Source organism: Lissotriton helveticus, chromosome 5_1 (assembly GCF_964261635.1).
Source record: "Lissotriton helveticus chromosome 5_1, aLisHel1.1, whole genome shotgun sequence".
Classification (NCBI taxonomy): Eukaryota; Metazoa; Chordata; class Amphibia; order Caudata; family Salamandridae; genus Lissotriton; species Lissotriton helveticus.
The window spans coordinates 656643034-656663579 of record NC_136065.1 but is presented as its reverse complement, the minus strand read 5'-3'; positions in this window follow the sequence as shown (position 1 = coordinate 656663579).

The following is a 20546-nucleotide window of genomic DNA, read 5'->3' as shown; positions in this document are numbered from 1 at the left end:
CTCATACTAAACATATTTTCTAGTGCTTCTTTCACAAATCATATTCAACGTGTTGGCACAAAATAACCACCAATCCTAACTATCCATGTCACAGTTGCTTGACGCTCGAGTGAACAATTGTACCAGAAGAGACAAGCAAAGCCAGGTTGTTATACATTAAAACAAATATTCAATTAAGTTATATCAGATAATTAAAATGTTAGTAGTTGTTTTTATGGGTTTAAAGCTTTTTTATGATGATTGCCACAATAAAACCATTTTTGGCAATGCAGTGGTCACAGAAGCATACACCAGATATACAGGGTATGCACCTCTGGCCATCAATTCTCTAAAGATCAAGCAAGAAAGTTAAATATTTTGTGTACGGTTAGAGAGGTTTCTAATTTGTTTATCCACAAAGAATTTCTTTATTACAAGAAGATGCTGCAGATGCTTGCATGGAGTATTCTGTAACACGCATTGTGCTTGATCACATTTTGCATCTTTGCCATGTAAAGGTGTGTTCCCTAATTTCCATGGGGATGTGGGCTAAGGCAAACATAGGAACACCATTGCATTTACCTGTTGTGGGCACAGGGGCAAGGAGAACCTTGAATACGTAGTAACTATGTCACTTAGGGGGTGAGGCACAGTTATAAGATGTCACCTTTCTGTATGGGGATCTCTGCACTCCAATGGGAATCTGCATTCCTCCTGTGGATTTAACTGCTTCTCCATCTTTAACCTCTGTGTTCTCTAACACTACAGCTAAATCGAAGATCAAAGCACATGATCTGGGGAGACTATATAATTTGTACAATGAGATGCATGATGCAAGTCTGCTCGATACACTGGAGTAGAAGAGGACTGCGTTTGATTACGCATTGTTAACAGCTTACTATGAAGTCAATAATTTAAAGAGAACAAAACGCAATGCTTCCTGCAGATTGAGCTGTCTGTAAAATTACAGCTTCATGCATATATTAGGCAGTTGCATCCACTGTATCAAACCCTTGTAAACTATTGTATTTTCTTCTCTCAGTATACCTAGATTTCCATTAGGAATAACGCACAGCCCCTGTGATTCTTCTCATCAATAAATGTAAAACAGAATTAATGTTTTGGGAAACAAATATAATGATGCAAATCAAAAGGAAATAAATTGCATAATTTGGAGTTTACTTTAGAAGAGTTCAAAATTATAATGCCAATAGCATAATTGGGTGACATTTTTAAGTTTGAAATGTCATGAAATTGCAGTGTTATACATTTTTGTCAGTTATGATTCCTGTCAAATTCGTTCATTGTTGCATGATTATTCTCTTGCAAAGTCAATTTTTGTTTTTCTCAGGAAATCAGTAAAACATCCTTGTTGAGATGTTTCATTTGTTTTGCCAAAACAGCAGTGTTTTATGCAGTTATGCTATGTTCATTTATATTTTTTATAACGTGTGACTGTTGCAAAGGAGTGTGTCACAGCACTAGAACTCAAACTAAAAGGTTCACTCTACTGTGAGCAAGCCTGTTGCTGTAAAGCAGGGTGTAAGAAATGTGTTTATTATTTGGAGTGAATGAATTACCACCTCAATAAATATATATTCACAACACTTGTCAGGGTGACCTCTTAAAGTCACTAAATTAATCTGCGCTCAACCACCTAATAGCAATGACACAGAGCAGACAGGCTTAACGTAGGGCAATGTGTAAAGTATTTATAAAGTATTAAAACAGTAACAAAGTAATATATAAAACAATAAAAAGCCCAACTGAATAAGGAAAGTAGAGTAAAATGTAATAAACATAAAGACACCAAAATGAAAAGAATCCAATAAAGGAACCAGAGATATGACTTTTTTTTAGGTTTTAAGTAGGAACAATACCAAGATGCAAAAAGCGCCAATGATAGTCAATGTGATACCAAAGGGGATGATGGACGGAGCGTTTGAGCAAATCAAACACTCACCCCCAGTCAAATGATAGTCAATGGCCATGGAAGATTGGGACCAGGGCTGATTGCAAAGGAACGTGGGTCAGATTCATCAAGCATTTAGGTTTTTACAGTCAGATTCCCAACGGGAGTATACTTCTAAAGCCCTCCTAGGACATCAAGGGAGGTACTCAGAGATTTCCAGGGTGTCAGGGAGATGCCAAGACCAGGGTAAAGTTCAGGTCCTGTTGCCACTGATCAGCTGTCCAGGGTACAAGAAGAAGCAGGTTCAGTCCTTCAGGGCTTCTCTCAGGTCACAGGCAGCAAGCCCAGTCCACTTCTGTTCTTCCCCAGGTCAAACGGTGTTCTGAAGAGGGGTGCCTGGAAATGCTGCATTTGTGCTTGACATGAACAAGTGAGTGGAAATCACTCCAGACGTCTGGTAGTACAAGAGTAGGGTTTTCCAGAAACCTAAAAGTGAATATCTAAGAATTGTTTTGACACCCTGTTTCCCTTGTTTTCAAGTGTGCCCCCCCCCCCCCCACAGGGGTGTTCCATGTAAACCACAGAGACAGAAGCCTGGTAAGAAAAAGCAATGTTCATCATTAATCAGACAGTGAATACCCAAAACGTGTCTTGTTATCCTGTTCTCTGCCTTTTAAGTGCAGTCCAAAGTGTTATCTGTGAACCCAGAGCAGGATTTGCCACTCAAGCAAGATTTGAAACTCTGTCATAGAGAATGCTCCCAGCCCCACCTTGTATATTTAGTGTCGTTCAGAGGTGCCATCTCTGCTCATTCAGTCCAGCCTTTTCTTGTCTCTGGGAATCATTTCACACATTTTCACACTTATTGAAATGCTAATCCCTGGCAGGGAGGAGTTGAAAAGCAAAGGCAAACTTGCTTCCAGGAACTTCAAGCAGAGAAAAAGGTACCTTTCTGAGAGTCGCTTTTCCTTAAGATTTATTAAAATCCAACTTCACTATTGAATTGAATTTTTAATAACTGATAAAATAGTTAGGATATAAATCTGTTTTGTGGTTTTGAACATAGAACCTGTCACAGTGTTCCAACATTTTGATAAGTTTGATTATTGCTGAAAGATGAACTAAAACCGAAAAGTTCTTATGAATCTTGTTGCCTTTGAGCATTTGTTACTATTGATTGAATATTCATGAAATATTTGTGTTGAGACATTCTGTCCTTTGGCTGTGCACTCCCTCAACTGTGGGTTTTCCCACAGTTCATTTTGTTGTTTATAAATATGGGAAATTAGGGTCTCTTTCCCAAAAATAAGGGATTAGCACGCAATTTTCTTTACACTCGAACTAGTTTGTTTACATTTTGCAAAAAAACAACAACAAAAACTAAAACGGTTTATCTCAGGTGTGCACCTGCACTACTCCTCATTGCAAAGGTGCATGATGAGCATACTAAACTCTTATCTACATAATTGCCTGAATGCTGATTTCATGATACTACGATCATTAACCTATGATTTAGTATACTGGCAAGGTTTAGAATTGTCTTGGTTAATTGTTGGCTCTTCCAGAGATTTGCTGAACATTACATATGATGAGTTTACATCGGTATTCAGGCTCTTACTGGCTGCTAAATTGATTATCTCATGAAGATTTACAACGTGATCCCCATTAAGCTGGTGAATGTTTAGATAAGGCACGTAGAGTAATGTTTGCAAAAGAAGAGACTGTGTAATATTAGTCCGCTTTTGTTTGTTTTTTTCAAATTCACAAAATTAGTATTAGATTTTTCACCTCTGTCTGTCATAGACCAAAACATCCTAATCCAAAAAGTACCATTAGTAACTCATAAATACTTAATGGTGTCAAAATAAAATCTCTATAACTTTGTACAGGATAGTATATTACAATAGTTTATTAATTTAAAAACATAGGTGTGTGTACATGGTGGATCGACTGTTTTTCCACAGTGCACCCCTGAAATCTAAATCTATCATAAGGCCAACTATTTGTTTTTTAACCTTAAAATAAAAGGGATTGCTTACTTAATTTATCCACGTTGCATTAAAAGTCAGAAAAGTTTGGAAGGAAAAGATCTGAGCTATTGCCCTAAACGTGAATAAAAAATAATACTAACTTAAAATGTGCACTAAAGCTTAGCTAACTAGGCTTGAGAAATTGAGTTCCTCTAGGTTTCATGAGATACTCAACTATAAGTCTCTGAGCAGACTGTCAAGAGAAATATTTCTTACACATCATCCAAACATCACACTCTGTGTTAGCACAGTCATAAATCAAGCACATTTTGGTACATGGTTAACTCAGATAACACAAAATGTAATATTTTAAACACCTCTTAATAGTTTTTATAAAGAGCAGAGAAGCCTTAGGACTGACATTTCTGATGAAGTTTCTGTATGTGAACTTCAATACTAATATTGTAGAGTTTAATGACAAGTTTATTGAAATTCTGTGAGTTCCAATTTAAGAGAACATTACTTTATCGAATTAATTTAACATGTTGCATATGGGTTGCAGCACTTCTTCAGATGACCAGGGTCGAAAGATGGTGCACTTTGGCCAAGATCTTTTACCACAGTCACATGAAAAAGTCACACATGCTTAGCCAGTAGTCACAAATATGCCAATAGGGCATACATTGATCTGTTTTATGGATTTGTGTTGACCCATTTTTCAATTTCTCAGTGCATCGTATTGCGCTTAAAGATTGATATCCTGCTGCTTGCTGCTGATAAAGCAACTATCTGGTAGTATGTGGCCACTGCAACATAGAAAAAGGCCGGTGGCTAGAATAAAACTTCACAACAATAGAGCGTGTACGAGGGTTGTATGACAGTACAACGCGGGCTATTACCACGCGTGCCATTACAACGCTGTTATTACAACGCAAGTCGTTACAACGACTTGCGCTGTAGGAGCTGGATAGTGGAATAGTTTAATTTTCTATTCCAACTCCAGCCCACGTTACAGTAGGGAAGGTGTTGGAATAGAAAATTAAACTATTCCTTGTCCAACAGCGTCCTCCAGCGCAAGTCGTTGAAACGACTTGCTTTGTAAAAGCAGCATAGTAATGGCAGTGCGTGGTAATGCCCGCGTTGTAAAGGCTGTTCCCCTTGTATGAGCCATCACCATCTGCTACTGGTGACTTCTTTGAGTATCCTGTTGGAACAGTTCATATGCTTTATAAGCAACCTACTAACTTTTAAGATAACACAGACAGGAAACCATCTACTTCCTGTATGTTTGTATTTTTAAATATGGGGGAAAAGAAATTGGGTTGTTTGTTGAGTAATTCTAAATGTTGTCAGTCACGAATGCATGGCCAATAGGTGTGCACACTGGCACAAAAGACAGAACATTTCCTAATAAGGCTTGAACAAGTGTAGATGTGCATAGAGTTGACACTAAATGCACATGGTTTGTTATGATTGTGTTTATTTACTGTCTATGGGTATTCATATAATTGACATCTGTCAGGCACTCAAGTATTAGTGTAAGATTATTAGTTAAGTAAATGTAGAACTATACTAGTTTCAACGTAATAGTTTCACAAAACAAATATGGATAAACAGATAAAATTAGCAAAAGATAAATATGGATAAAGACAGATGGGGCCCACTCCCCCCCACAAAATACCCTAAAGCTAGGATTCCTATCTGCAAGCGATACAAATCTTGAAGTTTTAGCATAATCAGGCTTGGATTTTGTTGAGAAATTACACAATGGGAAAACAGGTTTTGTTCACATTGCCTGTCCTTTTAAGAGAATAACATGCCATTCTTTTATGGATATTTAGTTATCCGAATAAAGAGGTTTTGACTGACTGGACATGCCATTCTGTATGCTATTTTATGCCTCTTTCCATAGTTTTTCAATATGTCAGTAGAACAGAGTGTTTGTATTACATTTTCCACTAAACCTGTCATTTATTTTCTGATCTATTCCGACTACCTCATGCAACCATTTGATATAATTTCACAGTGGGCTCCACAAAAACCAATCCAAATATGTAAACTCAAAGAAAGTATATTTTCAAAGCAATATTCCAGGCTTGCTGTTTGCACTTTTTAGAATTGAGAAAGCAGATCAACCAGACATTCCTGTTGAGAACACCAAAGCCTGCAATTATTGTTTATCTTCATTCGGTCTACTCATTCAGCTGCCCTGTTGCTGATATCTGTTTCTTGTTGTACATGTGCTGCTTCTTGCCGAAACTATGCAAGGAGCTCTCTGCTCGAATCAGAGGTTCGCCTATCAAATGGGGATGTTTGCTTTTTCCAGTGCAGGTTTATTAAAGGAACGCAGGCAAAATATATAGAAAAAGGTTTCATGTTTGGGGATACGAAACCAGGTATGGGGTCTGTTGTTCTTTGCAGGTCACTAGCCCTGTCTTTATAGCCAATCACAGAGGCTCGCATATAGTGATCAGCTTAACTAATATTCATTAGCGAGATCATTCTGGGGGCGTGGCGAAGACACCAGACATGGCGGATGTGTGAGCTCAGAGCTCCGTCCCAGCCTGTTACAAATCCTGCTATTAAAGAGGCACCCACACCTTGGATACGGCGGACACGATTCCCCCTGACAAGTTACATTGGGGGGAGCACAGCGGCGGTCTGAGATTGCCCCTGCATGGAGTCGAGGGACGGACTTGCGGCAGTCACGCAGCCAAGAGCACGAATGAGCCAGCTGCGTAGACGGGAAGCCATGCTGCGGCCTGCCACGACCCCAGGTCCTATCGCACACACAACTAGCTTCGTAGGCCCCCCTGGAAAGGAGTCACACATCCGGAGCACTGACGTGGCGGATGAGAAGGCAGCTTCGGAGTGGCCCTGGGGGGGGAGCCAAACGTCTGGAGCACCGGACCAGGCCGGCGGTGTTGCCGTGGAGTGGCTGCCTGGTAGGCGAGACTGCTGATGCGACTGGAGGAAGATGCACAGCGCCAAGGCTGGAGGCAGCGATTTGCCTCCTGAGCTGTGACATTTGCTGAGCACCGCCGAGGCTGGGACAGATGCTGGAGAAAGCCGAGGTGAGGCTCAGGGAAGAAGACCTGCTTGCTGCCTCGTGCCTCCTGCTGGCCCCCCCTGGAGCTGTGGTGGGTGACCGCGGGCCTACGGTGGCTGGAGGGAGACGACAGCCTGCTCCCTGCTTTGTGCTGCTGCCTGGGTCCTGGCTGAGATCATGGCAGGGGACCCTGGGATGCTTCCTCGGCCAGCGGGACCCTGAAAGAACCAACAGGCTGCGTACCCTTTGAGGCCTAGTGGTGGACAGATGGATCCAGGGCCCTGGGTGCCCGCGTGCTCAGGAAACGATGTGGGAGTTGGGATGGACTGCCTTGCGTGCTGCCAGCCACGGGGCCGCAACGCTATTGGGCTCGGGGGCAGGCCTGTGCAGTGACAGAGGTGGCCAATGGGTGTGAAAGAGCTGGGGTACCCGAGACTGAAACATCACCTACAATAGGAGAGAAAGCTGACCTGGAAAGGGCTGCAACTGTGAGTGCTGTTGGGCTTAGGTATCTTGTGCTTATGTGTGGGATCTAGAGGCAGACTGAACTAGAGCAAACCCGGACTTCCCTGGAATCAGTGGGGAGGAATGGTCAAGGCCAGTCGACGTACCACCTCCACATGGTAGTTCTCGCTGACATTGAATGAAGGGGCCCATCGAATCACGCTTGCGAATTGAGTGGTGATGGTGAGGATCGACCATTGGACCCTGAGGCTGTGCCTACAGACGACAGGGCAATAGACTGGTCTAGAGTGGGCAGCGACACTGTTGCTGGAGAGGCCTGACTAAACACTTAAACAAAAAGAGAGTAAGGGAAGCTTATTCACACAAGGGTGTGAATGGAGAGTACTCCTGGTCCCCTGGACTAGTATTAATAAACAAGAAAGGAGTACCACCTCAAGGGATTACTCGAAAGGTGATCTGAATGAGGACATATGATGAAGCTGGACAAAGGGAGACGGGAGTCTTCCTTAGGTTATAATAAACCCCTCACTCACCACCTAGTGGTGACATGCTTCATCATCGGGGCCACCCCGAAGGCCGAGTGCCAACAGGGTGTGCTGCAACACCTGGAATACAGTGGAGCGGGTTCTTGTGAGTGGTGCAGAAAAAATGTTAAAAAATGTCCTGGTATATCTATGACAAATGAATTTTATTTTAAGATCACTGGACATTAAATAAAAACGTGTTGCGATACAATTACAGTGAGTTATGACTGTGTGTATCAGTATGTGCAAGGTCTACATGTTTCAACCCATACATAGCAGTTAGCCGGGTTTTCTTCAGGACCGAAAGGAAAATGCGGGGTCAGAGTACACTAACACCCTGCCAGCCCTAGATTCCTGAGCCTTATCTACAAAATCTGTAGTAGGCTGATGCTTCAAGACCCTAAAATAGGGAAACATCACCTACAATAGGAGAGAAAGCTGACCTGGAAAGGGCTGCAACTGTGAGTGCTGTTGGGCTTAGGTATCTTGTGCTTATGTGTGGGATCTAGAGGCAGACTGAACTAGAGCAAACCCGGACTTCCCTGGAATCAGTGGGGAGGAATGGTCAAGGCCAGTCGACGTACCACCTCCACATGGTAGTTCTCGCTGACATTGAGTGAAGGGGCCCATCGAATCACGCTTGCGAATTGAGTGGGGATGGTGAGGATCGACCATTGGACCCTGAGGCTGTGCCTACAGACGACAGGGCAATAGACTGGTCTAGAGTGGGCAGCGACACTGTTGCTGGAGAGGCCTGACTAAACCCAAGTCAGCACTGCAAGGGACCTTGCCTGAACCCACCAGGAAGCCCAGATAAAGGAGATAGCAGTGATCTCCCTCCAATTAAGGTCCATTCTGAGACGGCACTCAGGCTTGCAGAGGCAGGCGCACGGCACGGACAACAGAGACGAGCACAATCGGAAGTTGCTCAGTGATGAGACAGAGAGGTGCCACTGCTACGTCAAGGCCTGCAGGGGAGCTTGGCCATGGTATCCGCAACTCAACAAGATGCCTAAGCCAAACCAGAAGCCAGGGACACTTAGCCTGCCACCAGGGAGCCTTTGCCTGTAACACAAAAGAGAGGGGACGACTAATCCACCGGCGGAGATGACTTTCTCCACTCGCACCTGGACAGGGTGCTTACGGCCATTGCTGACAACAAAAATGCTCTACAAGACTGGGGTGGTCTAGTTGCTTTGGGACTGCTGCAGGCGGAACACCAGAAGCTGGCAGACAGAGTTCGGAAACCTGAATCCGCAATAACTGAGCTGTAACTGGGACACAGATCACACGATTCACTACCTATCCAAAAAAGTAGCAATCCTTGTACAATTAGCGGAAGACGCTGAAGGCCGCAATCGTAGAAACAATGTCAGACTCATAGGAATACCAGGGCAGGCAGAGGGAGCCAACATGGTGAAATTTCTAGAAAACTGGCTACGCTCCGTTGTGGCCCCTGAACTCTTAACTCTTGTCTCAGTTCTTCACCCCAGATAGGGCACATAGAGTGCCGGGTTGGCCACCTTCCCCGGGAGATACCCCCGGCTGGAAATTGCTAGACTTCTCCATTTCAGAGACAGAGATGCACAGCGGGCATCCTTCCTCGAAGCCAAAAAATCCCTTAGAGAAGACGGAATACAATACTCCCTAATATTCCCGGCCAAGCGAAAAATTATGCTCAACAGAACCTCATACTTTTGCGACACCCCGGAGGAGGTTTGGACTTAGATGAAGAAATATAAGAAAGGTGCACCGCTACCTAAGAAATCACTAAATGCTGAGACAGAGCTACTACCACAGAGACCTAAGCGTGGCCGTAAAGCAATTCAAACACAGAAACCCACAGCCTCACAAACCTATCAACACAGACAGGCGGCACTGCAGGCAGTGGCGCAAATCCTCTCACCCATGCCATGTGGGCTATGGACTGAGCATTGCCGCTTGGGGGCACAACTATGAGATGGAGCCGAGATGAGATGCTCCTGCCCGAACCAAACTTGGCACCCACCCCCACCAGAAGGCATCACCTAATGGTTTGAAGTTGGTATTCTGAACTCATGTACTATTTGGTTAGTAAGTTTGGGCGGTTAGCGGTTGCGCTGCTGCCCTGAGGTTTGGTTATTGTTTTTTTTTAAAGTTGTATGAGCATTCAGAGAAATAGTTGCAATACACTATGGCAGGCAGCCAGCGATACTAATCATACAGGGCAGGCACAATCATAGGCCCTAGGGGAGTAAAGTTCCTCACCTGGAACGTTAGAGGCATGGATTTACCAGCGAAACACCACCACATACTCAGCCACATTAGGCATAGAGGTGTGCAAATAGTCATGCTTCAGGAGACCCACCTGACCCGTGAGGCGGGACATCGCCTCCGGCAACCCTGAGGGGACAGCTGCATGCCACATCATACTCTGCCTTCTGCCGGGGAGTCCTGGTGTTGATACGCCCAGGAACACTATTTGACGCAACACAAAGACTAATTGACCCAGAGGGCAGATACGTGCTGATTTAAGGGAGGCTAATGGGCAGGGAGATAACGATGGGTAGCATCTATGCCCCTAATCAGGAGCAACAGCAGTTCCTTCGCACACTCTGTAATCCGCTTGCAAGGATTGCTGCACTGGACGTAGTATTAGATGGGGTCTATAATAGTGTAGTGGACACCAGCATGGACCCTAGTCAACTCCAACGCGAAAGCTCTTAAATCTGGATGCAGCACTGGGATCTAGTAGACGTGTGTAGACTACAATGTGGTCAGAGCAGGGATTCATCTTTTGATTCTCCCTTCTACCATTTTGTTGTATCCTGACTCTAATGTTATTCTTGCCCTGCCAATGAAATCTTGCTGTAATGACATAACATAGAATGTTGGGAGTCAAAAAGGCACAGGTGGCTGGGCTAAGCAGCATGCTGGTTGCTCCTGGTGGGGTCTGTATCTGGTCTTGATTGTGATCTTGTAACTATCCTGAATAAACCTCTCTGAATCACCTCTACCTGTGTGGACTTGATCACTACACATTTACATACCAGATTAGATATGTTACTCTGCTCATCTCACATCAGCACGCGCATGACCAACTCAGAGTATTTGGGACATACACTGTCCGTTCACAGCCCTTTGCTCCTGGTGCTCTTCCTTGTCCCCGAGGTACCAGCCATTCCAACTTGGCGCTTAGTCCCCAATATGATGGAGGACACATGCTTCGGACAGTTTCTGCAACTATCAATAACTGACTATTTCTCCAATAACCGGGGAACAGCCAGCTCATTGCTGGTGGAGTGGGATTCTTTCAAGCGGTTATCCGGGGACAATGTATGGCGAAGACGGTGGGAGTTAGAAGGGAGATCTTGAACGAACTCTGAACACAAGATCCTGAGATCCACGTGCTTGAGCTTAGGCTGGGGCCTCTGGAGGAAACACACACAACTATCCCAAGCCAAAAGCACCTATAATAAGGCGCTAGACAGATTGTGAACCCTAGATACTAAAGAATATCGGAAGCAACAACATACTGAGGGCAGGAAATTAGGCAGACTGCTGGCATGGCTGATACAACCAGAAACCAGAGGATCCCCCATAACCAAGTTGCAGACTAAGGATGGCACAACGGCCTGCAACCATAAATACATGCTTCCTACAATATTATAGGTCACTTTATGAATGACCACCAACTATACCAGAGACTCAAACCCGTAACTATCTAGACACGATCCCTTTACAAACCATTGACATTGCGGACCAGAAAGATCTGGGAGATGCTATAGGCATTCACAAAATCAAAGCAGCGATCAGGGACATACAGTGACCAGTTTGCACTCCACCTCGTGAAGCTGTTTGCCGACTCATTAGAAGGCGGCCAATTGCCAACAACAACCAGGGAGGCCCTGGTAGTACCTATCCCTAAGACGAAAACAGACGCCGTTAAAGTCACGGAATTTAGGCCACTATCCATGTTAAATATCGATTTCAAAATACTGAGCAAAGTATTAGCCAACAGGTTGCTCCCACACATGTGTACACTAGTCCACACAGATCAAAATTAGTTTATACCAACAAGATCCAAATTGGGAAAAGCAGGTGACTATACTATGTGATGTTCCACCAAGACCTCCCAAACTACCCGGATGAGGTGGTCATCGCAGTGGACCTTGAAAAAGCGTTCAACTCCCTGCGATGGGATTTTTTGATACAGGTAATGCAGGCCCTAGGATTGGGAGGGCTGGATCAAATGGGTCAAGCTACTCTACACTCTCCCACTAGCCAGGGTTAAGACAGGGTACAATCTTGCACTCCTACGAGATATATAGAGGAACCCAACAGGGATGCCCTTTCTCGCCCCTCTTGTTCACACTGGCTACGGAACCGCTGGCTGTACAGTTCAGGGCAGAGCATGAACATCTTAGCCTGACACTGGATGGGAGGGAATGTATGATTTCCCTCTACACGGACGACATCCTTCTGTATTTGTGAAATGGTGGAGAGGGGATAACAGCTGCAATATATATTTTAACTACGTATACCTTATTAACTGGACTTATGAATGTGTCCTCATGTAATGCAACTGGTGCAATGTTAAGCGCTCTGATACTCGATTTGGGTCAAGTTTGCGCTACATAAAACTCTGTAAAAAAAAAAGTGAATGGACATAAGACACATATTTTTCCCCTAGAACCCACAGTTCCCTGCTCCCTAACGATCCAATGGACACCAAGTGGTCTCCCAAGTCTTTCCGATATCTAGGTATCCAAATACTTAATGACCAAAGTGACTTACTAGATGGTAACCTGAACCCAGATCTTCGCTCACTCAAATCAGCAGTGACATTTTGGTGTTCCCACAAACTCCCCATCATGTTAAGGAATGCACTCTCCAAAATGGTTATGCTACTACGCCTACGCTATTTCTTTGCAAATCTACCGGTGGTTATCACGAAAACCTGGTTCAAAGAATAGGACACGCTACGGAGAGATTTGATCTGGGATGGGGGCTGCAATAGGGTGTCATTGGCCATGGCCCAGAGACGACCGGAGGATAGGGGACCCCGGATTTTGAGGCCTACTACCTGGCCGCCCAACTACAGTGGCTGGCACAGTAGCTGGAGGGGATTGGACTGGAGTCATTTGACTACCCGCCCTGCACTGACCTGAAAGGGAAACTACTGGCCTGACTGATGCACCCTAGGAGGTGGGTTCGATCTTAGGGCACTCTGGCTGCAGTGGCCTTTCGATGTTAGCGCAGGAGCACTATGCGAACACCAGAAGTCGCATTGTACTCACCAGACCTCCCCCTGGTGGGACTGCCATGAGGAGATGTCAAGGCCTCAACTCCATTACTGTAAATCAGCTGAGGAAATGGGTGAATGTGGGCTTATCGAGAGTGGGGGATCTATACCTAGAGGGAGCACTGATCCCCTTATAGGACTTGATTTCCCAATCAGATCTGCCATGCGGGCAATTCTTGACCTACCACGGGATGCGAAAAACTTTCCAGTAACTACACAGGATAGGAACAAATTAATATGACACACATGGGCCCTTACATGGCATAATCACGTTGGGATCGGTGAGACACCTAATTAAAGGGCTCTAGCTGGCCCTCCGAGAGATGGTTGAAAACCAATTACCCACACTGCGACAAAAATGGGAACTGACCATAGAACGCACTATCGCTGAGACAGACTGGAAACTAGCGCTGATGCTCCCCAAGATTATCTATGACCAGAAATGCTAGTTTCAAATACACACAATTCAACATCCTACACATGACCTATCTCACACCGCACAGACTCAATGTAATATGGGGTAGTACTGACAAACAATGCCCTTGCTGTGCACAACCAGACGCTGACTTTAAACATATGATATGGAGTTGTCCATCCCTCTCTGTATACTGACATAATTTCCTTAAGCCACTTCACCCAGTCCTCACCCGCACTGTCCCCTACACAATGGACGCATGCGTATTGGGTCTGTTCCCCAGTCCTAAACCTAAAAAGGTAGGGAATTGATTCATAAACCTGGCCCTGGTGCTGGCTAGAAGGAGGATAGCTCTGAGATGGAAGTTTCCTACTGGTCCCGGCATATTGCACTGGGAAAAAGTTGTCACAGCTTGGGCCCAAGTGGAAGAACGAGCATTAATAGAAGAGGATAACAAAGGATTGAGACGCTGCCCCATAGCGGAGATGTGGTCTGAGGTAGTGTGAGAATGGGAGGCAAAAGATATATTTGAGGATAATTACTCCCCTGCGACCTCCTGAGCCCACTCACTGCCACAAACAAACTCAACCTAAAACTGGGTACCATGCACAGACAAAAATTAGTAGCCCCACCGAGTGGTCTTCAGCTCGCCTACATTGCTACACATAGAGGGCATACAAGCCCATCTCCCACCAAGACCACCTGCCAAAATACACATAATCTGCTGTTACCATTGGACGCTCATGTAGTTAATGAGTTCTATAAAGTAAATGTCTTACTTATATGTTTAACTATTGCAATACGATATAGGGACGATGTCAGACTTCACTTAACACCAGCCCTTGCAAAATGCGTTGTCGAATACTACTCTTTTGTGAGACATTGCATTGTACGCACAACACGTGTTTCCTTATGTTATTTGTTTTTTGTTCTGATAAACTATCCCGTTTTGGCATGCATTAAATGTCCAAATATTGAAATGTTTGTAAACCCGACAGAATATACATGGCTATGTATCATAATCATTTTGTAAAACCCAATAAACAGATGTTTAAAAAAATAAGCAGATCATTCTGTGACTCCATATGACAGGACATTTTCTGATGTGACCAGTTAGAATATAGGGCACAACACAAAATGAAAGACAGGCCACAAAAAGTTGGTGCTCCGTTTGCATCCACTATCTGCAACCTGCTTTTTGTATATCAGGCCTCAGATTTGTTGCTACTCTTCTCCTTCTATAGCGATTATTAGTAGACCTGGGCAAATTGAAAAATAGAGGAGTAAATTGCATAATTCCGGGAAATTTGCATTATGCTTGTGAAGTGAAATTCCCCAAATTATGCCATTATGCCATAAGTAGACACCAGTCACTGTAATAAATTATAACAAACGCATAGGACAAACAGAACACGAGCAGCTATTAGTTGTGGTGCTTTATTTAAGTATGCCCTTGCACTGAAAAGTGATGCAAGGAAGCATTCTGTGCTAAAATATAGCGCAAAATGGTTTATTTGCATTGTACAAAATCACAAATCATTTGGCATAATTAAGCTAATTTCACACACCCTTAATTATTGGGACCACTTAATATGTGATTTGCTTTTAGTAAGATATTTGTGTCCAGTGCCACGCTTATAAAGGTTGTTTGCTGCAATACTAGTGGTTGAATGGCTCTGATAACTCATAAATGTCCTGATTTGTCCTTAACAGATTGAGAAGCAAGTGGTAAGGAGGCAGGTAGGACGAGCCAGCAGTCTGAAATGCCAGGGTGCTAAACAAATCTGATGATTTTAATGATACTTTTCGACAATGGAATCACACTTCAACCATTTAGAGATCCAAGCTGGACAAAAAATGGTATTTGCGTTTCTGCCCCCCAACACTTCACATGTTGAAATGTTGGTAGTTGAGTGGGGCATAGTTCTATAGAACCACAACATACGGTTCACTGATTTAACAATGTGCTGGTTACCACTTTTTGACCATTTGATAAATTGTCCAACAGCACAGTTCATTTGCCCAACCAGGTAGTTGGTTTGGGGATGATAAAGAGAGCTTTTGAGATGTTGAACTCCACATGATTCAAGGAAACTTTGAAATTCTTTGCTAATGAAATGCGTACCAATGTCCGAAATAATAATATCCAGAACCCCTTCCCTGAAAAAGACCTCTCTAAGAAACTCTATTACATAATTTGCACCTGGCTCTCTGACAAATTTAAGCTCTGGCCACTTGGAACAGTAGTAGGGCAAAAATAAACATTTTACCACCAGGAAGAGAATCATAAGGACCCATGACATCAATTCCTAGCTTTATCCAAGGTCTAGCTGGAACTTTGACTGGTGTCAGAAGAGGAGTCGCAACTTTCAAACTCTTATCTGCAGAAGAACCTACAACACAAATTGTCACCACCTCTTCAATGTCCATATCCATCCTGATTAACCAGAAAGAATCACTTATACACTATTTGGTGAGAGTTGAGCCTACAGGACCCTCATGGGCGTTGTTGATTATACTACATCTTAGCTTATGTGGACGAACTAATTTGTCAGACCTAAGTAACATTCCATCTTCTGTGGAAAGTTATTCATTGACCTTAAAAAAGGGTTGAAGCATGGGAAGTAGTACTATTTCCCTCAGCCAACCATTTATGACCAGCTCAAGTATTTGTTGAAACACCTGGTCTTCTATTAAAGCAACTCTCCATTCATCTTCTGAACATAAACCCAGTTTGGATTCTTGAATGGATGCAACCAAGCAATTTTCAAAATCGTCATCCATGAGTTCTATCAGAACTAGTTCATTCTCATCTTTGTTTTTGCATGGGAACTAGGAAAGAGAAACAGCTTTATTATTCTTACCACCATAAATGTGTACAACATCATACTAAAACTGTAAAAGTTTAGAAGACAGCCTTAAAATTACTTGTGTAAAACGTTTTCCTCCACCACTACCCAGGGTAGATACAAGAGTTGTGTGATCTGTCTGCAGACGAACCATTTTCCTCAAATATAGCATCGGAGTTTATCAATTTGACCACCAACATGCAAGCAACTCTTTTTCAGTTCCCGAGTATTGCAAATTGGCATCACATAGATGATGGAGGTGGACTAGCGATAATTCTTAAAGATACTCTTACCTGCAAAACATCTGACGGCAACATCAAGGGATACGAAAGCTGCCATTATACAATACAAATATCCCCAGTTACCTCGCTGTCAGGGACACTGATATACCGTCCACCAGGCAATCTAGGAGACTTTTCAAACAAAATTATCGACCAGACGTCCATCAAATGTACTACCACCACTAACTACCTATTACTAGGAGATCTGAATGTACATTTCCTGGACCCCGATGACAAGCAGGCCAGTGATTTACTCCAGGACTTCACCTCAATGGGCCTGGATCTCAAAAACCCACGGGCCACTCATGAAAGAGGGCAACTGCTTGATCCGATTCTTTCGAATATCCCCAATTTGAGAATGCTCGACCATATCCCCCTTCCCTGGACGGACCACTTTCTGGTCTCCCTAGTATGGGACATCCTCACTCCGCCTCCTCCACCCTCCAAAACCAGAACTTACACCAGACGCTGGCAGAGACTGGAACCAGACGTGTGGGCAGCCAAACTCAGGGAAAGCGCCCCGCCTCCCCCCCATGACACCTTAGCAGGGGACAAAGAATTCAGGACCTGGATTACCCACTCGCTCGATGCCATTCTGCCCAAAACTCACTCTCTGAAATACATCAAGAGAATCAATCCCTCACCCTGGTACACCCCGGAACTCAACCTTCTTCGCAAGACTTGCAAAAGGAATGAACGTATCTGGAGGAAGGAAAAAACCATGGAGCAAAAAGAGTCATTCCGTTCCTCTATAAAAACTTATAAAAAAGAGCTCCGTAACACCAAAACTAGTTTCTATGAGAACAGAATTAAAAACGCCGCTTGCTCGGCCCATGAAACTTATTCGGTTCTTAAAGAACTCATCCACGCCCCTGACCCCCCACTCAAATACCTTGACCCCAAAGAAGCTGAAACTAAATGCAACAACTTAGCCACCTTCTTTGATGAAAAGATTCAAAAAATTCTTCTCACCATACCTCCCCCCGATCAAACCCACACAGAGCAGGATCTCACTACCACCGCTACCCATCATCCTCTGTCACTAGATCACCCCCAACCCTTCCTGGATGCCTTTGGCCCCGTAACAACGGAAGAAGTAGGAGCAACATTGGCTTCAATCAAAAGTGGTTCCCCTCTCGACCCTGCACCCTTCCGTTTCCTAAAAAAAGTGTCGAGCACCATCATCCCCACCCTTACGGCCTTGATCAACTCCTCTTTCACGGAGGGCATAGTCCCCTCCAGCTGGAAAATGGCAGCTGTCAAAGGTCTATTAAAAAAACCTTCCTTAGACCCGCTGGACCTCACCAACTACAGGCCCATATCCCTCCTTCCTGGAAACAGCAAGATCGCAGAGAAGCTGGTAAACAAACAATTGTCATCTTACCTAGAAAGCAACAACCTCTTAGCGGTCTCCCAGACAGGGTTCCGTCCAGGTCAGGGCACGGACATCGCCCTCCTGGCAGCGGTAGAGAAGGCCAGAAGCATTCTGGACACAGGAGGATCAGTGGCAGTGATCCTCCTGGACCTCAGTGCGGCCTTCGACACTGTAGATCACCCAACCCTAATCCATCGACTGGGAAAGATCGGACTAAAGGGCACAGCCCTGAAATGGTTAGAATCCTTTTTATCAGGACGATCCTTTCAGGTGCGGGAAAATGACAGCTGCTCTTCCACCTTCCCCCTCCGGTGCGGAGTACCACAGGGCTCATCTTTGAGCCCTACGCTGTTTAACGTATACATGGCCCCACTGGAGAAGAGGGTCAGTTCGTTTGGCGTATCAATTATCAACTACGCCGACGATACTCAATTGGTCGTAACCCTCTCACACCCCCACCACGCCCCATCGGATCTCCACAGCTGCCTCTCCGAGGTCCACCGATGGATGAACCTCTCCTCACTTAAGCTGAATGGGTCCAAGACCGAGATCCTCTTGATGGGCCACAAGGGGCTCTCTTTACCATCTCACCTCTGGCCTAGTTGCCTAGGTGACCCTCCGACACCTAAGGAAGAGGTCAAAAGCCTTGGTGTGTGGATTGAGAAGGATATGAGCTTCAAAACCCAGGCTAAAAAAACAGCAGGGACATGTTTTGGGCTACTCAGGGCCTGCAGGAAGGTCTTCCCCCTGCTCCCGGAGACGGCAAGGAGGCTCCTCATTCAGGGCCTAATCCTGGCAAGGTTAGACTACTGTAATTCCATTTACCTGGGAGCCCCCGAAGCCACCTTGAACTCACTACAAAAAGCCCAAAACGCCGCAGCCCGCCTACTCACGAGCACTCCAGGAAGATCTTCCGCCAGGCCGGCCCTTAAATCCCTTCACTGGCTTCCAGTCAGAGAAAGGGTCGTCTTCAAGGCCCTATGCCTAGCCCACAAAACCATCAATAATAACGGCCCCCCCCTCCTTAAAGAACTCCTAATCCCATACAAAGCGGAGAGAGACCTCCGGTCCGGAGCAGAAAATCTTATCGTAGTCCCGAGAGTCAGAAAGGCCAAGACCGGTGGCCGTCGCTTTTCGGTTCACACGGCAAAACACTGGAACCAGTTACCACGGAAACTTAGGATAGAACCGAACTACCTCCAGTTCAGAAAAACCTTAAAGACCCTCCTTTTCCCGCAAACATAAGCTTTTCAGACAGCTGAAACCCTCGGAGAATTAGGTCAGCGCTGGGATGCTCTCTGAGTTACTACGCGCTTTATAAAACCATTAAATAAATAAATAATAAATAGAACTCTTGAGGTGAATGCTATTGTATTCTCACCACCTTCTTCTGTGTAAGTACAGCCCCCAACCACACTTTGCTAGCATCAAACATAATGCTACATGGCAATGAGAGATCAAATGCTTTGAAAGTCTTGCTACTGCCTATCTGAACTTTAATCCAATTAACCCCTTAAGTGCTGCCGTCGGCCGTTGGACGTCGCGAGCACTACCTTCGTAGTGCTGCGCACATCCAACAGCCAACGCGGACCCGCTCGTTTTGCGGAAGTGCCGCACTGCCGCGAAATCGCGGCCATGGCAAACGGGTTAAAAGCTTCTGAGAATGCTGCATCTCAAACAAACTCGGAACCTTTCTTGAGCAGATTACTGATGGGTCTTACCTTGGATGCATACTCGGAAATGAACCATGAGAAGAACTCACACAGACCTAGGAATGCCTTGACACAGCATGTATTCACAGGAGAAGGAGCATCTATAAAGGACTTCATCAACCTGGGTTTGATGCCATCTTTAGAAATTATGTGTTCCTTGTATTCCACAACACAACACAGGAATAGACATTTCTCTTTTATGAGCACAACACCTGGATTCCTGAAAATCTTAAGCACTTTTTCCAAAATTGTCTTATGTGCGAAAACATCTTCAGCAAAAATCAACAAATCGTCTTGAGAGACTAAAACACCTTGCACATCTTTTTAAATGTTATATATGATTCTTAGAAAAACTGATGCTGCAAAGTGAGTCGAAACGGCATACAGTGATACTGGAATGTGCCTATAAGTGAGACAAATGCTGTGAAATATCTTGACTGTTAATGCACAACTACGGGATAATATGAAGAAGCAAGGTCTAACTTTGAAAAAAAAAGCGTGCTCCTGCAGTGTGGGTGAACATGTCATTTATTTTGGGTAACTCGTGTGAGTCAACCCAAATTTCTTTGTTAAGTAACCTCAAATCGACACACACCCATAATTGTCCAACTACGCTTGCATGCAACAACTAGCGGGTACAACCACAATGTTGACTGAACCGGTTCAGTGATCCTCTGTTCACACAACATTTTAAGCCCGGCCTCAAGATCATATCGGACACTGAACAGTAC